At 40.6% G+C, this 22054-nt stretch overlaps 1 protein-coding gene across 2 annotated transcripts in view; it reads left to right on the plus strand.

Annotated features, from left to right (window-relative positions):
- The window catches only part of rap1aa (RAP1A, member of RAS oncogene family a), a 126711-nt gene that overhangs the window by 15625 nt on the left and 89032 nt on the right, over window positions 1-22054 (plus strand). Inside the window, exon 2 of one of the 2 annotated variants that reach the window (XM_087973446.1) lies at window positions 16391-16477. The exons of the other annotated variant lie outside the window; for it this stretch is intronic. The gene's annotated coding sequence lies outside the window, so the exon portion shown is untranslated. The remainder of the gene's footprint in view (window positions 1-16390; window positions 16478-22054) is intronic. 2 annotated transcript variants of the gene reach the window in all.

Consider the following 22054-nt stretch of genomic DNA (forward strand, 5'->3'; position numbering starts at 1 on the left):
GTAGTTAAACTTTTTTTAAAAGGTCTTTTCTCCTCTTGTGCTATTATCAATTCATTTGAGAATTATGCTATTATATTGAGATTTTGAATGGAATTGGGCTTCTTTCCACTGGACGAGAGGGAGGACTGCAGATGCTGGAGATTAGAGTTGAGGTGCTGGAAAAGCACAGGTCAGACGCCATTCCAAGTACTGGAGAGTCGACATTTGGGCAAAAGCCCTTAATCAGGAACTGTTTCTGAAGTGCTTTTGCACAAAACGCTGATTCTCCTGCTCCTCGGTGTTTTCCAACCCCCCCCCCTCCCCCACCCCCAAAGATTCAACAACTTTCCACAGGAGTCAAGTGAGGGATGGTTTTGTTTGAAACTAACACTCAAATGGTGGAAGGGGTTTATTAAGACTATCTGGATATTCTTTTGGTAAAAGAACTGAAGGTTTTTCGGGGTAGATGGAAATATAGAATTCAAAACAGATCAGTCATGACCTTAATGCCAGATGCAAAAAAAGTTGTTTCTCCCTTGTGGGACAGTCCAAGACCAGAGTATATAATTTTGAATTATTTGAGGGAGTGAGTCTGGAATTCTCTGTAGAGGCTGGGTGGTTAAGTATATTTAAAAACCTCTATTTCCTTTTATTAATGGAAAAAGAGGGTTGTGGGACAGCCAGGTAAGTGGAAATGAGTGATCAGATCAGCCATGATCTCCTTTGTTAATGGGTTGAGTGGCCTATTTCTGGTTCCTTATCTTGTACATATCTAATGGCCTTCCATCTGTAGTTGATGGCCTCTTCCTCCATCATCTGATTTGTTCTGTAAACTGATTGAATGGTGGAGCAAACTGATGGTCTGAAATCCCTGATGGAGGGCTTTTGCCCAAAATGTCGTTTTCTGTTTTTTCTGCTCTGATGCTGCCTGACCAGTGTTTTACCAGCACCACTGTAATCTTGACTGATCTCCAGCATCTGCAGTACCCACTTCTGCCTGATGGTCTGAAATGGCTTACATCTGCTCTTGCACCTTTTTTTTGAGTTGTGATTTTACGGCTGTATATGCACACAGCCAAATGATATACCTAGTTTGATTTCAGTTTTACCTTTTATACAGTTGACTTTACATTTGGATATAATTCCTTCATTTTATCTTTTTTTTTAAACTTCAAGCTGAAACCTTCACATCCTTCAGAGCATCACCTGTTGCATCTCTGATCGTGGAAAAAAATTTGATTATAAAGATAATGAGAGGCGTAGATAAAGTTGATAGCCAGAGACTTTTTCCCAGGGCAGAAATTGTTAACATGAGGGGGTCATAGTTTTAAGCTGTTTGGCGGAAAGTATAGAGGAGATGTCAGAGGTGGGTTCTTTACACTTTTTTTTGGTGAAGCGAGGTGATTGGGGGTATTTGAGACTGCTGCATATGCATATGGTCACAGAAATTTGAGGGTTCGTACATTAGGTTTATCTTGCATGAGGATCCATGGTCGGCACAACATTGTGGGCTGAAGGGCCTGTTATATGCTGTACTGTTCTTTCTATCTATCTATTTATCTATCTCTCTTTTTGATGACTTGAATTGTAATAGTGAAAGAGTTCCAGTTCTGTGCACCTTTTTTAATGTTACTAATTGTGTGTAATAATTTCTCTAGAAGAACTTGTACAACATTTTTATAAAATACTTCCACTTTCCCTCCATGCTTATGACTAGCTCAAAAGAATCGTTCATTATGTCATCAGCCTATTTACAGCCCTTCACAAATCCATGCTATTTCTCTTTGATCCACTGGATCCAGTTTGTTTTCGGAGATTCCAGTAGTTTCTCTGCAGTTAATTCGATACTTGGTTTCTCCTGCCTTTCTCCCTAAAAGATAGTGACATATACAAATTCTTAATCCAAGGGTGAGGTTCCTAAATCTAGTGAATTTTAGAAAGCTAGACTTTAAAAGTATCATCTTGTTACTTTTAATATCCTAAATTGGAAACCTTCCAGCTTTGAAGGATCGCCCTCCATTATTTCCTCCATTGCCATTTCCTTATGTAGGTCCACAGGGTCCCTCCCTGTGACTATTTTTGGGTTCTCTTGTACCACTGTGTTATCCTCTTCCTCCACTGAAAAGTGATGCAAGTGCATCATTTCCTTATCCATCATAGGCTTGCATATGTTCCTGACTTTATTAATAGGCCAATAGCATATTTATGAAATCTTCTGCTTACCAGATAACCCACATCAATTGAACTTCTAGTAGTAAGGCAGTAGGAAAAATCTTACCACTTGTTGACAGCAGTGCCATAGGCACCATTAATACACCTAAATATCAATACTGACTGGAACCAATCCCAGGGGTACACAAGCTTTTCATATAATGCTCAATTCTTTATAATGCTGTATTATGAGCGCAGATTCCTAGGCCATGCCAGCAGTGTGTGATGTGACTAGAACAGCAATGCAACTTTCTTGAAAAGCTTCCCTATTGGAATTTACCCTGGAAGCTTTGCTTCAGCCCCACTCCTGACTATGCATTCAATCCACTTGTGTTTGCATGGTGTGTACTGAAGGATTGCTTGTAATATAGTTGGTATTTTCTGTTCACTAAATTTAAATCCGCCATTTAGAAGCAATAGGTAATCTTTCTGGGGATGGGGACAGGAGTTAAGTAGAAGTATATATTAACTTGCTAACTTGAGCTGCAGTAACCTGAATAGCATTAGAAAAGTTGTATTTGGATATCTTTTGCATACTTGGGAGCGCTTCACAGCTGAAACTTTCTGCAAGTACTGTGTAGTAACTGCGTCAATAATATCCAAGCTTTATTGGAAAGTTACTCCTGCAAAATTTCTTTTAGCTGGAAGATGCAAAACCTATTTGTACAAGGTAATACCTCAGTAGATCCAGAAAAGTATGATTGTCTGATAATACTTGTGTTTTGTGTGCTTCCAACTAAAATCTCAAAGCTCTGTCTTGGATTTTCAAATCCTTGATCAATGTAGCATTTGAATTACTGTCAGATGTTTTAGAAATACTAAGATTTTTGGGAATTTTAAGTGATGAAAGATTTTCCCCTTGCACATCAAGTGCTTAGTGCAATTGCAGGTATTCTGCTGCACAATATTTTCAAGGGGCTTCAGATTATTAAAATCTAGTCATCAGCTCCTGCAGGTATTTTCTAATCCGTGTTCAGAGATATAAACATAAGTGGAACTTGAGCCCAGGCCTCCTAGCTCAGAAGCAGAGGCACTACCACTGCACCACAAGAGCCTCCAGCAGCAGCTACATGCTTTCCATTGACTGCACCTGGGATGTTTTAAAGCAGTGCTTCAGCTGTATTGAAGAGCCATATTTGTTGATTTGAGTTGCTGGGTATGTGTTGTGGTTCTACCTGGTATCTAATATATCAGCATGAGATGACTCTTGGTGATTAGTTGATTCCCTATAGTGTGGAAACAGGCCCTTCAGCCCAACCAGTCCACACTGACCCTCTGAAAAGTAACCCACCCAGATCTATTTCCCGCTGACTAATGCACCCAACGCTATGGGCAATTTAGCATGGCCAATTCACCTGACCTGCACATCTTTGGATCGTGGGAGGAAGCCCACCCAGACACTGGGAAAATGTGCAAACGCCATCCAGCCAAAGTCTGGATTCGAACCTGGGACCCTGAGGCAGCTGTGCTAACCATTGAGCCACTGTGCTGCCCATAAGTAATTGTCATGTACTGAGATATCATGCTATACAAGCAGATTATACCATACAAACCTCATCAGGATAATAGAACAGTGCATAATACAGTTTACAGGTGCAGAGATCAGAGTTAACATAGAGGTGTTCAAAAGTATTAACTGGGGAAGCAGCTGTCCTTAAATCTATTCATGTATTCAAATTTTATATTTTCTGATGATGGAAAACTATAACTGGGGTGGGAGGGTTCTTGTTTGTTGCATTCCTGAGGCAGGGAGAAGTATAGATGAAGTGAACATATGGAAGGTTGGTTTGCATGATGTGCATGTGTTCCTGACTGTAGTTTCTTGTGATCTTCAGAAGAGCACTTGCCAAATCATGCTGTGGTGCATCTAGGTAGGAATGGTGAATGAGTCCAGTAAGCTTGTAGTTAGATTTGCCTAACTGTGCGCTGTATCATTTCTCCAGTACTATAGGTGGTATTTATAAACAGGCTACAAAGCAAATCCCAGTAGCTTGCATATGTGCTGTTTAGTTATGCTAGTACTGTTTACTTCCAAAATGCAAAAGACATTACATCATGCAAGATTTTGTTACAGCAATTGTTGGCCTAAAAAGATTAGGCATAATGAGAATGATCTCCTTTTGGCCTGCCTTTTGTGAATCTTAACAGCTTGTCATTAATTGACTTGTTACTTGGATCCTATTCATTGGTAGCTCATTGCTGGAAGCCAATTAAGTATGCTAGATGCTGCTGACACTGGTTGAGGTTCATATACTTTCATGTGATGCGGGTGTTGATGACAAGGTCGCATTTATTATCAGCATGTAATTTCCCCTGAGAGATGTTGGCATCATTGCAGAGTTGGTGGTGATGGTTATATAAATGCTTTTTAAGGGAATTCCAGGATTTTAACCCAATGGATGTGAGGGATTGACTATATATTTTAAGTCAGGACAGTGAGTGGGTTGGAGAGGAACCTGTAAGCAGTGTTCTCAATGTATCTGATAGCCTCTGCCCCTTCATACTTTTTTGAATTTTTGGGATATTACTAGTGTTCTTCCACTGTGAAGACTGACACAAGGTAATTATTCAGTTCCTTAACCATTTCCTTGTTCCCTGATATTCTCTCCGCTATCATCTTCCAGGAGCCCAGTGTCCTCTTGCCTCTCATTTTGTCCTTTTTATATATCTAAAGAAACTTAGTCTTTCTCTACTGGCTAGCTTACACTCTATCTTCTCCCCTTTTTTTGGCTTCTGATCTTTAAGCTTCCCAATCTCCTGGTTTCCCACTACTGTTTGTCTCATTACTGTATATGCTTTTTTTTTTGCTGTCGTTATCCCTGACTTCCTTTGTTGGCCATGGTTGCCTCATCCTCCCTATGCCATGCTGCTTTTTCCTCTGGATGAATCTGTCTCCTGAATTATTCGCAGAAATTCTTGCCATTGCTGTTCCACTCTTTCCTGCTAGACTCCTTCCCCAGTCAATTCTAACCAGTTTCTCCCTTGTGATTCTGTAGTTGCCTTCATTCAGCTGTAATACTGTTACTTCTGATTCTATCTTCTCCCCCCTCAAATTGCAGGGTAAATGTAATCATTGTCTCTGAAGAGTTCCTTCACCTTATGCTCCCTTATCCAGTCTGCCTCATTGCATAACATTAGGGAACAAGCAATACTAGATTTAATGAGCTCCACCACAAGCTGCTCCAAAAAGCCATATCCTAGACATTCCAGAAAATTCCTTTTCTTGCAATCCCTCACTAATCTGATTTATCCCAGTCCACCTGCATATCGAAATCCCTCCACGGTCACTAACTTTGCCTTTCCTACACATCTTTGCCATTTCCTAGTGCACCTTGCACCCTAGCTCCTGACTGCTTTTTGGAGGCCTGTACATAACATTTTTATAACCTTTTTTTGTAGTTCCTCAATTCTACACATTCTACACCATCTATAACCCTACTTGATTTCTTAAATTGATTCCATTTCTTACGCAAAGGCAACTTTGCCTTTGCCTATCTACCTATCTTTTCAAGAGAATGTATATCCTTGAATATTCACCTCCTAATCCTGATCCCCATGCAGTCATGTCTCTGTCTAACGTGTCACCTGCCATTTTGATCTGTGCTACGAGCTCATTTGCCTTTAGTTATACTGAGCGCATTCTGATCTAACACATTCAGTCCTGTATTAACCGACCCTCTTTCACTGTCATTCATTTGTCCAGTGTGCTTCAGGTTTGATTGCTAACCTTTTTTCCAGTGTCCTATTTGAGTAACCGCTCCTGAGTTCTGCACTCTTACCACGCCCATTTTTTAATTTGGGTTTTCTAATTTCCCCCATAACTGAATCTCTTCCCCCCCCCCCCCCCTGCAAGTTTAAAAACCCTATCAGCGGCCCTGTAGATTTGGAGTCAATAGTTTTTTTTTGGTAGCATTTAATCTACATGTGTAAGGAACATTTAAGTGAGTTGACTTGTTTTGTAACCATTTTATTGACTTATGGAGGATCCAGTTTCTGTCTTCAGTTGGAAAAACCAGTGCCTACTAAGTATCTTCCAAATTCTTTGATACAGTCAACTTATCAACTCAATAAATAACTTAATTTCATAGTTAAAAATCATACAGCACCAGGTTATAGTCCAACAGGTTTTGCTAGACAATGTTTGCTAGGCAATGACAGCTAACCTGAGAATGCAACTTTTTAAAAAAAAAAAGTTTTTGATTTACACATGAAAAGTGAAACCATCATGGTATTCGAACAGATGAAAGACTCAACAGACAATGAAGGTATTTTTCAATGTATAATTTCAGTTACATCACACTGTAAATTTTTGCTATAAATTTGGTGCCTTAGAATGGTGTCCTCCACTGTGACCTGATGAAGGGGCAGCACTCCAAAAGCTAGTGTGCTTCCAATTAAACCTGTTGGACTATAACCTGGTGTTGTGATTTTTAACTTTGTACACCTTGTCCAAGGCTGGTATCTCCAAATTAAAATTTCATCAGATGATTTGAATCTGCAGCATATACTTGAAGGAAGCAAGTATTTTTCGCATTCTTTCCTGGTTGTGAAATGATCTTGACTCCTTTTGCTTATGGTAAAGCATTTGTGGAACAGAACCATGCAGATAGGTTATCTAGTGGTATTGTCACTAACCACTAATCCAGAAACCTGGGTAGTGCTTTGGGGACTCTAGTTTGAATCCTACCATGGCAGTTTGTGGAGATTGGGTTCAATAAAGAATCTAGAATTAGGGTGATTGTTAGACCCTTAAAACAATTGATAGATGGTTGGCAGGAGGAAAACCCATCTGGTTCACTAATATCCTGTGGGGAAAGAAAATGTCACCCATGCCTAGCCAACATGTGACTTCAGACCCAAGCATTGTGGTTGACTTGACTGTTCTCTGGGCAATTAGGGATGGGTAATAAATACAGACCTGGCTGGTGACACATGTTCTGTGAATCTTTTTTTGGAAAAAGTCTGTTCAGCTCTTGAATCTCCACTGAATTTAACTGATCATTTTGTAATGTAAAACATCTAGGAACAATTGCACAGATCTATGGCAGTATAAATTGATTTATCTTTTTGTGTAAGAAAGGAACTGGAATAATTCTTAAAGGTGTAACTTTTTTCAAAACATGAATTCCTTTGGCTGTTATGCAATTCCATTCCTAGCTACCTTAACACTACTGTAGGTGCTTGCTTCAGGTCAAATAAGAGATGGCTTGACTAGGCAAACTTTTTTTGACATTTGTTGTTTGAGGATGTTTTTGCAGGAAAAGATTTAGATTTCAAGATTCTCCTCATTCTGTCAACACACCAAGTCATCCTCCTCCTATTGAGCTTTCTGAAAACATTAAACTGCTATTTCTACCTCTGAACATAGAATGAATGTGCAAGTGCAGCTTTTAAAGTTGATTTAAGGCACACATTCAGGAAGCTGATTGTCCTCATTATCCCCCTCAGCTGCAGTGCTCTTCAATTTTGGAAGAGCTTTAACATTAAAAATACTATAGACTTCATTGTGGAAGCATGGGATGATGTCTGTAAGGACTGTTTGCATGTGGTTTGGTAGAAGCTTCTCTCAGATTTTCATGATTTTCAAGGTGTTGAACCATAAAGTCATAGAGATATACAGCATGAAAACGAGGAGCTTCCAGCAATCCAAGAACATTGCTTTGCAAGAGCACCACAAGTGAATTTGAAGTAGTGGAGACTGATCTAAACAAACTGTTGCTGTGGGGGAATTGAAGCTAGCAATGAAGGTGAAGTCCTGCATACAACACCACGAGAACTTCCCCTTCCCCTTTGTCTTCTACACTGAGGGAAGTTGAAGCAGTTTGCAGCTCTAGGAAGACCATGATTACAGTGCAGAATGCAGCAAGATAGTTTGTGGCAGAAAGTCTTATGTGCCAGCATATGAACAGCTTCATGATAGATGGCAAAGCAGCAAATACTGTCTTCAAGCCACTGCCCAAGAAACAGTCCAAGGACAATGGACCACACTTCTGGACTAAACTTTTGTTGTAACCCTGCATCCAGAACTGCATCTGAAAGTAGAGCTAAAGATGACCCTCTACCCCTGTCTTAATACAGTTCAGTACTGTAACTCAGCAAACTCAACCCCTTTTAAAGGGTTAAACTTATTATTTCATTAAAATATCATTTTAACATTTACTTAGCCTAACAAACTATAGCAGAGTCTAACTATTTTTGTTTTGATTTTTACTGGTATTCTTGGTGTTCCCAACCTTGTTTTTCCCATAGGCTGTTATTTCTGTTGTGTGACTTACTATAACACATGGTTGCACAAGAATGCAACAACTACATTATCTCGGAGCAGACTGAAAATGTGGATACTGGAAATCTGAAACAGATAATGCTGTCGAAATGGAGTAGGTCTTGTGGCGTCAATGGATGTTTGAAGTGTTTAAGGGTAAACAGTGTTTTAAGTCCAGTGTGACCCTTCTGAAACTGAATTTCTCCAGCATTTTTCAGTTTAAATGGATGTACACCAACTTAGCCATGAATGTGCATTGATCTAACTCAAGAAATTTGATCCAACATCAGGATGGTCCATCTCCTACATGACTTCAAGTTCTTAATTTAATCTGGAAAACTGGGGCGTAGAAAAATATCCTGTTTGGATACTGCCTTTAAGCTATATTTTGGGTATCTTCTTTTGAATGTATTTTTTTGGCATTGATCAGGTTATCATAAGGAAAGCCTTTTTTGTGAGGGGAGGAAGAGGGGAGTAAATAACTTAATTATTTCTAAACCGTCCTGTTATACTTGCATGTTTTAATTTGCATTTTGAGTTCTAAAGTAGTTTGAGAGGTTTCTTTTGCACATTGAAGCCTGGAAGCCTCAATGACCTAACTGTTTGAGGGACAGGAATATTGCCCTTAGCGCTATTCAAATAGTCCCATTTTAAATGTGTAATTCTAGATTGTTTCCCCATTTTAAAATAAACATCTGTTAGTATAGCATCCTTCAGTACTTGGACCATTTGTAGAATCTCTTTCAAAACTTGACCTCACAGGAGTAATGCATTGGATCAGCAGCATTCCCATTGCTTTGTTTTGTCGAAGGGTCCTATTAAGTTTGGTTTGATTTATCATTTTGTACGAGTACAGTGAAAAGTTTTTTTTGTTTTGCATGCAGTACAGGCAAATCACAGGTGTTTAAATAGAGCAAGGTGTAAAAGGTTACAGCTGCACAGGAGTTGCACAAAAGAAAGATCATATTCTAAATTAGAGGGATCCATTCAGCTGGCTCATAACAGTGGGGAAGAAGCTGTTCTTAAACCTGTTGGTACATGTGTTTAAAGCTTATCTTCTGCCTGACCAATTTGGAAGAAAGTATAATTTAGGGTGGGGGAAATCTTGGCTGGCTTTCCAAAGAGAAGTGTAAATGGAGTCCATGGATCTAAAGTTGGCTTATGTGATTTTCTGGGCTGTGTTCACCAGTCTGTAGTTCCTTAGTCCTGGAAAGTAGTTGCTGTACCAAACCATATGCATCCAGATGGAATTCTTTTGGTAGTGCATCTGTAAAAGGTGAAGGTTCTTATGGATATAGCGAATTTCCTTATCCTCCTGAGGCATAAGAGCCAGTGTTGTGGTCCCTTGATTTTCGCATCTGTGTGGGAGGACCAGGACAGTTTGATTGTCACTCCTGGAAACGTGCTGCTCTTGAACCACTCCACTTCTGCTGTGATGTAGGGAGGGGGTGTGTCCCATCTTCTTGAAGTCAATCAACTCTTTAGTTTCATTGACATTGAGTGAGATTATCTTTGCACCACGACACCAAACATTCTATCTCCATGCTGCATTCTGACCTATCACTTTGATATCAGGCCTATACTGGTGTTAGCAGTGAACTTGTAGATGGTGTTCAGGAGAAACTTGGTGCCACAGTCATGTGTAAAGGGAATACAGTAGGGAGCGGAGTACAAAGTCTTGCAGGGTGCCAGTATGAAGTATTATCATAGAGGAGGTGTTGTCTGTCTTAACTTCCTGACACGGACTACAGTAAATAATCCAGTTGCAGTGGGTGGAGCAGAGACCTAGGTCTCAGTTTGGTGATTAGTTTGTTTGGGATTATGTTTAAGATGGAGTTGTACTCTAAGTAAAAGTTTGACTTTGGTATCCTTATTATCCAAATTCCAGGGATGTCTGTAGTGCTAGGGAAGTGGCATTTGCTATGGACCTGTTGTGCTGGTAGGCAGATCTCAAGGGATTGAGGTAGGCAGGGAGGCTAGAGTTGTGAGCAGTGATTAAACTCTTGAAGTGCATAATTATGGATATAAGTCACTGGGTGGTAGTTCAGCACACCTACATGTGTTTTCTTTAGTGGCATGATGGTGGCCATCTTGCAGGTGGGGACTTCAGATTGCAAGATCAGGTTAAAGATGTCAGCATATACCCTGCCGGCTGGTCTGCACAGGATCGGAGTGCACTTTTATTGTAGTTGTGTTCAGCATTGAATAAATTGAGACTTTTGTTCATTTCTTTGTCTAACCAAGCATTATTTCTCAGGAATTAGCATTTCAGCACTTTCTGTTCGAAACCCAGTATTAATTTGTTTCTCTAATTGGTTGACGTATGGTTTCCTCTATATTGGCTGTACTGTCCAACATGATTGCAAGATGGTTTCTCACTAGTTAAGCAATAACGTGCTGTGAATTGTATGTAATAAGTTATGCAATGTTTCCTCCAACTTTCTGCTTGCAAAAAGGTGCATAGACCTTAGATTCTTATGTAATTTTAATGTCATTAGTAAATACTCCTTGGTATTTGGTATCATTTTAAAATGTAGTAGGGCTATGAAGTAGTTTGAAGGGTCTGGGAAAAACGCCGAGCAATGGAGTTAACCTAGGTAGGAGTAGGTGGAAATGTGAAGTTGGGCTGGTCAAGGATAAGTACGATCTTTGAATGGTGTAGCAGACAAGATGGACTAGTCGTTTTTTTACTGTATACCAATAGCTAATGAACCTGCACATGGTATAATCTGTTTTATGCAATAATGGAGTAACAGATCTTTGACATCCTTTCTGATGTCTTGGCATTGAATTGTATTTGCTCTTCAAAGCATTTTGACCAAGTTTTTCTAAGTTGGGACATACAGTTGGTCATTAAGTAATTATGTTGGTAAGAAAACGAGTCAAGATCAGATTGCAAGAGTACTTGCATTGTTCACATGCCAAATATACACAAGGTGCCATGAAATGTGGCTTTTCAGATTATTTGGATCACTATTAGAGAAAGAAGACTTTCTTGCCCAGTAAGGAAAGCAGCATGGAGAGTAGAGTTGTCGAGGAATAATTGGTCCCTGATTTCTATCTAGCAAAGTTATTTCTGATCCTGTATAATTATGCTAATTGTTTAAAACAGGTGGCAGGTTTTTGTTTGTAGCCTTTCAAATGCAAAGGAAACTGCATGCTGTAATATCTTTAAATGTAGTTGTTTAGATGCTTTGTTTTTCTATAAACTTTCTGGATTGAGTTCGGATATTAAGAGGCTTTTGGTTAGCAGAATTGTTCCTGTCATTGAATGCTGATAGGGCATGCAGTTTCTGCACATTGGGGGTGGCACAGTGACTCAGTGGTTAGCATTGCTGCCTCACAGCACCAGAGTCCCAGGTTCAATTCCAGCCTCTAGGGGCTGTGTCTCGGGCTGTGGGTTACCCTTTAGAGGGTCAGTGTGGACATGTTGGGCCGAAGGGCCTGTTTCCACACTGTAGGGAATCTAATCTAATCATCATTTGACACCATCCAAATATTGGAGGAGGTTGATCAAAGTACATTTAAGTGTGTTAAAGAGCTGGTTGGGTTTAGAAATGAGGCAGCTGACGTAGTTAGTGTTTGTGCGCGCACTTGGTTCAAAAGTTTTTTGATAGACTGGCACCAGTTACTGAATGGAGGTTCTGGTGAATTCCATAAGTCTCTAAATACTTGAATTTTTTAGTAATGTCCACTAAACTTTGAAAAGTCTGCATTTCAATTTGTTTTGAAAATTGGTTTGCAGTTGAGTTTTTATTGTAGCATTTGTGCAAAGTACCATGTCGCTAACAAATAATTCTAAGTAAATTAGTTTTGTATATCTCAAATGCACTATAAATGTTAGTTTTTAGGCTTACATAAAAACAGAGCAGGAAGGTCACTGGACCTGAAATATTAACTTTGATTGTTATCTGTGAAGAGAAAGCAATCACTTTTTTTACTAGTGGAAGGCAGAAATGTCTCTCGTCCCCTTAACTCTGATACAGTTTGCTCATATACTGCACGGTATAGCTTCTCAGGTGGCACTCTTTGTAGCTTAAAATATGTCTATGTTTAAAAATAGTTTTTTCCTTATTGCCCTAAGCTTGTAACTGGCTGAGTGTTCAGGGCTGAACCCTGATTTTTAAAAATATGAATTGCCTCTAACCACTGAATCATCATTTGGATCTTTGGTTAACAAGCTACAGACAACTAGCCAGTTATTCATATGCAAGTGTTTAAGGGATAATTTTCTACCATCTGATTTATTACACTTTTTTTTTAAGGGAATATCTTTTGCGATGGAAAATTTTCATCAGAGTGGCTGTAAAAATCACTTAATTGCTAACTAGTTACATTTGACATTTGAGTTATGAAGAAAAACATTGATCTTGAGTGACCTGATAAATACCGCATTGTCTCCACCCTTTTCTCCTACCCACCATCTTGGGGCTCTGGCTTTGGGGCAAGAAAGTTGCATTAATTGGAGGGGTTCCACTGAAACAATGAGACCCCAATGTCCTTTTATGGAAAGGTTACATGAGATGGTAAAGTTTGTAACAGCAATACAAGGCTGAATGAGTGAGAAAGGAATGAGCATCAGACTAGTTAAAGTATAAAAAGATGGTTAAAAACAAATGCAGGGAAGTACTATGAACTTTACCTTTTAATGGGCACAGCATGCATTGTGGAAAAAAAACCTGGAGGCAATAATACACTAAGATGAAGCAAAAATTGCAAGGACATGATTTTAAAAGTAAATATTATATGGTCTGACTTTTTTTTGCTGTAAAGAACAGATGTCAGTAAGAAGGAGGATCAGAGGAACAAAATAAAGGATTAATTACCCTAGTAAGGATAGTCTTCAGCTACCCTGAGAAGGGGGAAATATATTTTCAAATGTATTGAGAATTTGTGATCCTAAATAGTGGCTTTGGAGAATTTGCTATTACAAGTAAAGCAATGCAGATGTTGGGAATCTGAAAATAAAATGCTGGATGTACTCATCAGTCAGCATCTTTTTGGAGAGTTAGTTTGAAGTTGTGATTATCCCTCATGCCCTTAGCTGCTGGATCTATGATGTATATGAAAACTGAATGCAAGGAAGCATTGAGACAAGTGACCATAACATGTCGTGTGTTTTAAATAGAGGACTTTAAATATGACTAAGGCTAATGTAATAAACTGTGGCTGACTTTGAGACTGAATACAACTCTAGAAAAACAAAACAATGATGCAGTACATCCATTGTAAGCAACTAAGTATTTGACAGGGACCAAAGAAAGTATTTTGCTTTTCTAAAGAAAATGAGCCATCGAAGCACAGATGCTGTGAATAAAATGAGCACTTGTAGTTAGCATGATGGAGACTGAAGAATTTAAATAATGTGGAACTTTAAATTATCAGATGCATAAAATGTGACTTTCTACAAGCTCAAATGTGAAGAAGTCCATAATGGAAATGAGGCCGTGAAGGGGCATTTTGGAATAGTCTTGCAATGATAATGACATGACAAATATTACATAAGTATTTATCAGAGGCAAGATAGATGTGAGACTAGAGATTGGAAATAATCTGCTCAAAAAGGGAATAAGTTTTACATGAAATAAAACCTTCTGGTAAAGACACTAACCAGATGGATTTCATCCATATTTTAAGAAACTAGAGATGAGATCAATTACATTTGGAAATGTGTAGTACGAAGGGCTAGTGGTTACTAATGCAAAACATTGAAGGGAGATTGACTTGTCCAGGGATCTTTTTAGATTAGTCTGTTCACTGTTCATTAGTAGGAGAACTAATGGAATCCCTGCCAAAGAAAATAAAGATACTATAAACTTTAAAGGGTAGGCCCCTTTCTTAGATAAAGCGCTTCACTTGAGGAAAAGCAAGCCTAGAAATCATTAATACCAAATGATAACCAACAAATCTTAAGTTTAAAGAACTAATTTCTGTTGACTATTAGAAATGAAAATTGCTATTGTTGTTGAGTTTTGTTTGTTTTGAAATGCGGATGACTCCAGAAAGAAACAGTCAAATGTATGTAATATTGGGTGGATGTTATGATACTGTGAATCATGACAGGAATTGCGCAAGAAGTGTTGTCATTTTTATAAGTTGGCATGTGCTCTTTACCATGCTTTGAGTCAGTTTGGCTGGTTTGTTGGAATTACTGACTTTTCCTGGCTTGTGACCAATTCAGGTATTTATTCAGCAAAAATATCTACTTTGTGATACTGATTGAAAAGTGATGAAACAAATGTTTCACAATATCTCTACATCTATGAAGTGAGCGTGAGCGTGTTGTCACTAGAAAAAAAATACTATATTTACCCTGTCCAGTCCTGTTAGGTTTTATAGGTTTCTGAGATCTGTTCATCCTTGACTCCAGTAAATATTATCCTAAGCAATTCAGTCTCTTTGTATGTCAGTCATGCATCCCAGGAATTGGTCTGGTAAGTCTTTGTTGCCCTCCCTCCATAGCCAGAATGCTCGTACCTTTCAAATACGGAGACCAATACTGCAAACTCTACTCTGGTGAGACTATATCTGGAGTACTATATACCAAGGCATCCCTGCATTTGTAATAGGTGGTGTCACTTTCCCCAGCCTGGTGACAGTCTTCAGATCCTGAGTGAAATGAGTGCTGACCAAAAACCAGCTGATCTCTATAGTAGTGTAGAGGCACTACTGCAGTAAGTTAGTCTGAAGCTGGATAAATTTGCCACGTGTATCTAAATATTTGGTTTATTTTTTGTTCTCACTTAGTTTATTCAGCAAGCAAAAATACAAAGAAATTCCATGCAATTGGCAAGTATGATCGGTTTACCTGCCTATTTGAATGAGAGGATGAGTCATGGAGGCTGCCCCTGGCTTTTAATATACTTTGCTTTATTACAAAGCAAAAGCAATCCAGGAACCCTTGGTTACCTCCCTTGAAGTAAGAGGTAACCAAGGGCTCATCTCTATTTGCCCCTTCCCAAAATAGCAAATTTATTGCAATTTTTTGGTTGTAGTTATTTTAGTCTACATGCTTAGACATGTTCTGGCACTCCTCCTCCTTCAAATTGAATTCAGGTCTAACATATATGGACACTGCTGTGCCGCAAGACTCTAATTCATTTGGATATTGAATTTTATTAGGGTCATTTGGACTATAATTGTGTAAGAGCATTAACAATATTTGTAAATATTCATTTGAGTATTCCATGTTAATAAATTCTTGGCTGTTTTATTATTTGTTTCTATCCTGTTATTTTACTGAGTATTTTCCTGGAAGAAAAATCTCAACTGTAAAAACATTGCTTTGGACACTTTTCCACTTCTTAGTGGTGGACGTTTTGTCAGCAATCTAATCTTTTGAAACCTGCCACCTGAAGTACTTTACTGGGGTGGTTTGATTGGAATGTTTTAACACAAGTCAATGGAGCATCTGTCCCCAGTCCCTTCCTCCAAGCTAAATTTGGGATCCGTGTCAGAACCATCATGAACTTTGCATGTCATAGATGCAAATGTTTGGTGTAATTGTGCTCCCTTCCTGTTTACAGAATTCCTACTAAAACCACAGTCTGCTGGATGAGTCATGTAGTCTGTGGTAATTGACTGGAATTTTGCACAGGTGAAGGTGTAGTTGCTGTGCTCGTGTGTTCGCAATGCGGTTGGCATATCAACTCAGCAGTGGGAAGTTATGTCTGTGGCTGGTCAGAATGGTGCAATGGAGGACCTTCTAGAAGTCTCTAATTCTTTTGTATATTTGGACACTTCATTTGTATGTAAAGACAAATGGTACAGGAAGGGAGAACCCTGAATGTTCTTGGATGTGCGAGACTATATTCATAACTTATATTATTAGTAGTTACGTGATACACTTGTAGGTTGAGACATGAATGTTCCATTCAAAGTGCAAAAAATCATGCAACCCAGCAATTTTGACATACTTTTTTGCTTTTTTAATTATAGAACTCTACCCATTAAAATTAAGTGGAACTATTCTGTTTTTTAAAGAATTTGCTGACATCTGAACTCCAATCCTTTGCAACCAAAGAGGTAAGTAATCTCTTGACAAACCAAGATTTTACTGACCATTTGTTACTCATTGTTGATGGATAGCCTTTATAGTCAGAATTGTGTAGACTATTTGTAGACTATATTTTAAACCAGATTGGTCACTGGGAATAATTTTCCACCTGTGTGCATCATCAACAGTTGAAACTGGTAGATGTGGAATTCCTAACTTTTTGGGTGAGGAGGCCTAGGTTCGAGTCTCTCATGATCCAGTGGTGGGTAATATTGCTGAGCAGGTTGTTTAGATAATGTAAAGTTGCAGTTTGGCTGTTTTTTTTACACTTTATCTAAAAGAATCATGCTTGCATTAATGTAATTTGTAAAATGTCTCCAGTCTTATTTTGTAATTTGGCTATTTTCCGTTCAACATGACATTCACCAATTTACTTTCTTGGAGCAAACATGCTGCATTTTAGTGCTTTTTAAGTAGGATTATTCTCACCAAGTGCTGTGTTGAGTCTTAAGTTTATAGATTCATACAGCACAGAAAAGACTCGAGTCTGCACTGACATAGTCACCACCTAAAAGTGCACTGATTCCAATTTCTTAGTTGTCCCAAATCCTTGAATATTATGATATTTGAAGTACTCATCCAAATTTTTTTTTTGATGGTTGTAAGGTTTCCAATCTCCACTACCTTCCCAGGCAGTGCATTCCAGATTCCCATTACCTGTTGAAAGTTTATCCCCCAAATTTCCTCTGAATCTCCTGCTCCTTACCCTAAAACCATGCCCCCTTGTGATTGATCGCTAAACCAAGGGGAAACAGTTGCTCTCCCTGGACCTTCTCCATATCCCTTCTAATCTATATGCCTGAAGAAAATAATCCAAGACTATCTAGTCTCCTTTATAGCTCAGCGTTGCCTGGGATGGAGAAACTCTGGTGAATTACTTCTGTATGTATAGTGCTATCGGACCCTTCCTGTAGTGAAGTAACCAGAACTGAACATTAGTGCTCCAGTTGTGACCTGACCAGTGCTTTGCACAATTCCAACATTACATCCTTACTCTTTTACTCTATCATGGCTGAAAGCAAGTGTCCCATATGATGCCTTAACTATCCTATTCCCATACTCCTGGTAACTTCAGGGATCTGTGAATAATTACTGAGATTCCTGTTCGTCTAAGCTACCCTGTGTTCTGCTATTCATTAAGTACACTCTCATCTTGTTTCTTCCGAACTGCATCATTCTCACTTAGCAAGGTTAAATGGTGTCTGTCCATCTGACCCATCTATATCTTCCTGTAACCTACTATCACTTTGCTATTAGTCACCTTGCCAGTCTTGGGTGTCTGCAAATTTGCTTAACATACCTCTTCTTCCCCCCCCCCCCACACACACACATTTATATCTAGATCACTTATGCAGATAACAAAGAGTCCCAGTACTGATCCTTGTGGTGCACTCAAACAGCCTTCTACTACTAACCTTTGTGTGCCCTATATTAAGCCAGTTTCTGATCCACCTTGCCAAGTTTCCCTCCATTCAATCAGTCTCCCATGTTGGACCTTGTCAAAAGCTTTACTAAAATCCATATAAATGACATCAACAGAACTTCCTTCGTCCCCACACTTGATCACATCTTTAAAAAATTCTAACATCTGTTAGGCATGATCTTCTGGGTAAAAACAAGGACAGCAGATGCTGGAAACCACACACTGGATTAGTGGTGCTGGAAAAGCACATCAGGTCAAGCAGCATCCAAGGAGCAGGAAAATCAACATTTTGGGCAAAAGCCCTTCAGGAATAGAGGCAAGGAGTCTGCAGAGTTGAGAGATAAATGAGGGTGGGGGAAGGTAGCAAAGAGTACAATGGGTGGGTGGGGATGAAGATGATGGGTCAGAGGGTGGAGTGGATAGGTGGAAAGGAAGATGGACAGGTCATGAGGGTGGTGCTGAGCTGGAAGGCTGGAGCTGGGGTGAGGTGGGGGAAGGGGAAATGAGGAAACTGGTGAAATCCACAGATGTCCTGGAGTTGAAGTGTTCCGAGGTGGAAGATGAGGCGTTCTTCCTCCAGGCGTCAGGTGGTGAGGGAGCGGCGGTGGAGGAGGCCCAGGATCTGCATGTCCTCTGCAGAGTGGGAAGGGGAGTTAAAATGTTGGGCCACAGGGCGTTGGGGTTGATTATTGCAGTTGTCCCGGAGATGTTCCCTAAAGCGCTCTGCTAGGAGGTGTCCAGTCTCCCCAATGTAGAGGAGACCGCATTGGGAGCAACGGATACAATAAATTATATTAGTGGATATGCAGGTAAAACTTGGATGGGTTTGGAAGGCTCCTTTGGAGCCTTGGATGGAGGTGAGGGAGGAGGTGTGGATGCAGGTTTCGCAATTCCTGCAGTGGCAGGGGAGGGTGGGTTGTTGGGAGGTGTGAACCTGACCAGGTAGTCAGAGGGAACGGTCTTTGCAGAAAGCGGAAATGGGTAGGGAGGGGAAATATATCCCTGGTGGTGGGGTCCATTTGGAGATGGCGGAAATGTCATCGGATGATGTGGTTTGAGAAGGGTGGAAGGTGAGTATCGGGGGGGGGGGGGGGGGTCTGTCCTTGTTACGGTTTGACGGGTGGGGTTTGGGGGCAGGATGTGGATGAGATGCATTGGAGGGCATCTTTAACCACGTGGGAAGGGAAATTGCAGTCTCTAAAGAAGGAGGCCATCTGGTGTGTTCTGTGGTGGAACTGGTCCTCCTAGGAGCAGAGGTGGAGGAATTGGGAATACCGGATGGCATTTTTGCAGGAGGTAGGGTGGGAAGTGGTATAATCCAGGTAGTTGTAGGAGTCAGTGGGTTTGTTTTTTTAATAAAGTCTGTCAAGTCGGTTGTCATTAATGGAGATGGAGAGGTCCAGGAAGGGGAGGGAGGTGTCAGATGGTCCAGGTGAATTTAAGGTCCGGGTGGAATGTATTGGTGAAGTTGATTGCTCAACCTCCTCGCGGGAGCGTGAGGTGGCGCCAATGCAGTCATCAATGTAGCGGAGGAAGAGGTGGGGAATGATGCCGGTGTAACTACAGAAGATGGACTGTTCTACTTAGCCAACAAAGAGACAGGCATAGCTGGGTCCCATAACAGTGCCCATGGCTGCCCCTTTGGTCTGGAGGAAGTGGGAGGATTCGAAGGAGAAATTAAGGGTGCAGGCAAGTTCAGCCAAGCTAATGTGTGTTGGTGGAAGGGTACTGTTGGGGACGTCGGGAGAGGAAGAAACTGAGCGCTTGGAGGCCCTGGTCATCGTGGATGGAGAAGTAGAGGCATTGGATATCCATGGTGGAGATGAGGCATTGGGGGCCAGGGAAATGGAAGTCTTGGAGGAGGTGGAGGGCGTGGGTGGTATCTCGAACGTATGTCGGGAGTTCCTGGACTAGGGGGGATAGGACAGTGTCAAGGTAGGTGGAGATGAGTTCGGTGGGGCAGAAGCAGGCTGAGACAATGGGTCGGCCAGGGTGGGCAGGCTTGTGGATCTTGGGAAGAGGTAGAATCGGGCAGTGTGGAGTCCATTGCCACTTTTAAGTTAGAATGTGCTGCTTAATTTAGCTAAAGTAAATGGTTGACTTAAGTGCGCTCACAAGGAAGCAAGGTCACACTCCACTCCTAATCCCACTCTTTAAAAATCATCTAGCTGATGTTTTGTAATTGCAGCAAATGTGTGACATAATGGTGACAGCCATGATATCCTTAACAATTGCAACTTTATTTCTTAGTTCTCCGCTGCTAGTGACATCTAGTTCAATTGATGTATGACTCCATGGGTGTCAGCACTTCAATATTTGAACAAGCCATCCTTTGAAAGCCACTGCGTTTGTGTTGGCAGATAACTTGACTGTGACAGCTGACTGTGTTTTACTGTTCTGCAGAACACTTCATTTTACTGGCTGTGCTGATTCTTGGTTTTGGACAGGTCATTATTGCTCTACTTTCTATAGTCCCTTGTTAAAGATGCAGGCTGTTTTGGCCTGTTGAGTCCACACTGCCACTTAAGATGTGGTAACTGATAATCTTCCACTCCCCTTTCTTAGTTTATCCCCATAATCCTTGATTAAAATCTGGCCATCTGTTGCTTGAATACACAATGGTGCGGCAGTCCAAGGAACCTATTAAAATCCGAACCAGTTTAGACCAGGTAAATGTAGGAAGTACATTCCTGATCGAGCAATCCAGAACCACTGGTCACAACATAGGACTGTGGTGTGGAGAAATTTCTTGTCCCAGAGTGGTGAGTCTGTGGAATTCTCTGCCCCCAGAGAATGGATGAATCCAGAAGTGTTTGGCACGGTGGCACCAGTGGTTAGCACTGCTGCCTCACAGCGCCAGAGACCCGGGTTTAATTCCCGCCTCAGGCGACTGACTGTGTGGAGTTTGCACGTTCTCCCCGTGTCTGCGTGGGTTTCCTCCGGGTGCTCTGGTTTCCTCTCACAGTCCAAAGATGTGCAGGTCAGGTGAATTGGCCATGCTAAATTGCCCGTAGTGTTAGGTGAAGAGGTAAATGTAGGGGTATGGGTGGGTTGCGCTTCGGAGGGTCGGTGTGGACTTGTTGGGCCGAAGGGCCTGTTTCCACACTAAGTAATCTAATCTGTTCAAAATAGTTTAGTTCTTTGTGACCAAAGTTGTCAGTGAAGGTGGGAGCAGGGTACTGAATTAATAATCAGCCATGATGGTATTGAATGGTAGAATCTGCTTGAAAGGCTGAATGACATATTTATGTTCAACAATGCCTGTATCTGCAGTCCCTACAGTATGCTTGTACAGACTCAACAGCTTCAAAATTCCCTAAATCTGTTTTAAATTGGTGACTCCCTACTTTGAGACTCTGAACAGAAGGCAGAGGTGCTCTCTCCCACAACCTATTGGCGCTCAATCTTCAAGAAAATCAGAAATTGTTGGAAAATCTCTGAAGTAGCAGCATCTGGAGAGAAAGTAGAGTTAACATATCAGGTTCAGTGACCCTCCAGAGCTCTGAACGTCTTTCAGAACTTAAATCTTTGATTAAGGTCGCATCCTTGTTCTTCCAAATGCAAGTGCAACCTACTCGTATACTGGGAATCAACCCAGTGAGCCATTTTCTGGACTGCCTTCCATGCCATTGGTACTTGGATGAAGGCCCAAAGCTGTTCAGTATTTCAGTTGTAGTTTGGTGTATGGTATAGTTTAAGCAAGACCTCCTATTCTAAATGGGTTTATTTTGCTTTGAACTAATTCCATTTGCCTGCCTTATTACATAATCTAGTTGCTAGATTTTAATTCATGAACAAGGACCCCAAGCCACTCTGCATCTTTCTCTTGTTGTTTCATTAATGTTTTTCTAATCGACCTGTTCTGAGATGTTATTACAGACCTCTGGAACAGGTGAGACTTGGACCTGGGCCTACTGGCCCAGGGGTGGGGACACTAGCACTGCACCATGAGGGCCCTTCTGCAGCTTTCTTCCAGTTTCTTTCCCCATTTTAATCTGCTTTTCTACAACTGCCAAAGTGCATAACTTCCATTTCCCATTCACTTCATCTGTCTGTATCCTTCTCTTAGGTCCTCTTGTCTTCCTCATTCTTTCCTTCCCACCCATTTTTGTCACCTGCAAAT

Source organism: Chiloscyllium plagiosum, unplaced genomic scaffold (genome assembly GCF_037043375.1).
Source record: "Chiloscyllium plagiosum isolate Xiang-an unplaced genomic scaffold, Cpla_swu_hap1 HiC_scaffold_26, whole genome shotgun sequence".
Lineage (NCBI taxonomy): Eukaryota > Metazoa > Chordata > Chondrichthyes > Orectolobiformes > Hemiscylliidae > Chiloscyllium > Chiloscyllium plagiosum.